This window comes from Myotis davidii, unplaced genomic scaffold (assembly GCF_000327345.1).
Source record: "Myotis davidii unplaced genomic scaffold, ASM32734v1 scaffold821, whole genome shotgun sequence".
Classification (NCBI taxonomy): domain Eukaryota; kingdom Metazoa; phylum Chordata; class Mammalia; order Chiroptera; family Vespertilionidae; genus Myotis; species Myotis davidii.
This window is the reverse complement of record NW_006295269.1, coordinates 2,897,971-2,899,586: the sequence shown is the minus strand read 5'-3', so window position 1 is coordinate 2,899,586 and position 1,616 is coordinate 2,897,971. Positions and strand designations below refer to the sequence as shown.

Genomic DNA, 1,616 nt, shown 5'->3' with positions numbered 1-1,616 from the left:
AAAAAAAAAAAAAAAAATCTGTAATAAACTATCTTCTACTACAACTAAAAGATCCAGAAAGAGAACTATAAGAAAATCCCATGTAATTAGAAGCAAGGAAATAATGAAGATTAGATGGGAAATAAATGACATAGAGACTTAACAAAAAAAACACACCAAACAATACAAAAGATCACTAAAACCAAGAGCTGGTTCTTTGAAAAATAAGCAAGATTAATGAACCACTAGCCAGACTCATCAAGAAACAGAGACAACCCAAATAAATAAATCGGAGGTGAAAGAGGTGAAGCAACAACTGACACCACAGAAATACAAAAGATTGTAAAAAAATACTATGAACAACTCTGTGCCAATAAATTGTACAACCTGAGTGCAATGGACAAATTGCTAGAATCTCAATCAGAAAGAATCTAAAAACCAGAACAAGCCAATAACAACTAATGAAGCTAATAACAACCTATGAAATTGAAGCAGTAATTAAAAAACTCCCAGCAAACAAAAATCCTGGACTGGGTGGATGTACAGGTGAATTTTACCAAGTCAAAGAAGAATTAAGATCTATCCTCCTCAAACTATTCCAAAAAATTCAAGAGGAAGGAAGACTTCCAAGCTATTTTAATGAAGCTAGCAATATTCTAATTCCAAAACCAGACAAAGACACTACAAGGAAAGAAAATAACAGGCCAATATCCCTGATGAACACAGATGCTAAAATGCTTAACAAAATATTAACAAATCAAATGCAATATATTAAAAAGATCATATACTATGGCCACATGGGTTCTATTCCAGGGACGCAAGGCTGATACAATATTCACAAATCAATAAATGGGATACACCACATAAAAAAAAATGAAGGTTAAAAATCACATGATCATATCAATAGACACAGAAAAAGCATTTGATAAAATCCATTACCCAATTTTCCTAAAACTCTCAGCAAGTGGGAATAGAGAAAACATATCTCAACATAAAAGGCCATATATGTGACACATTTAAAACCAACATCATATTCCATGCCCAAAAACAAAAAGTGTTTTCCTTAAGAATAGGAACAAGACAGGGAAGTCAGCTTTCACCACTCTTACTCAGCATAGTACTGGAAGTCGTAAGCACAGCGATTAGACTAGAAGAAAAAATGAAAAGCATCAAGTTGGAAAGGAGGAGGTAAAATTTTCATTCCTTGCAGATGGCATGATATTGTACATAGAAAACCCTAAAGATTATACCGAAAAACTACTAGATTTATAAATGAATTAGGAAAAGTAGCAGGACATAAAATTAACATATGAAAATCAATAGCATTTTTATACACCAATAATGAACTTCCAGAAAAACTTAGAAAACAATCTAATTTACCATTCTAACAACAGCAACCTAAAAGATATCCTGGAGCCCTAACTGGTTTGGCTCAGTGGATAGAGCGTCAGCCTGCGGACTGAAAGTTCCCAGGTTCGATTCCGGCCAAGGGCATGTACCTTGGTTGCGGGCACATCCCCAGTAGGAGGTGTGCAGAAGGCAGCTGATTGATGTTTCTCTCTCATCGATGTTTTTAACTCTCTATCCCTTTCCCTTCCTCTCTGTAAAATCAATAAAAATATATTTAAAAAACAACA

At 34.2% G+C, this 1,616-nt stretch overlaps 1 long non-coding RNA gene across 1 annotated transcript in view; it reads right to left on the bottom strand.

Annotated features, from left to right (window-relative positions):
• Positions 1 to 1,616, bottom strand: part of LOC107184115 — an 18,753-nt gene that overhangs the window by 15,045 nt on the left and 2,092 nt on the right. The gene's annotated exons all lie outside the window — the stretch shown is intronic.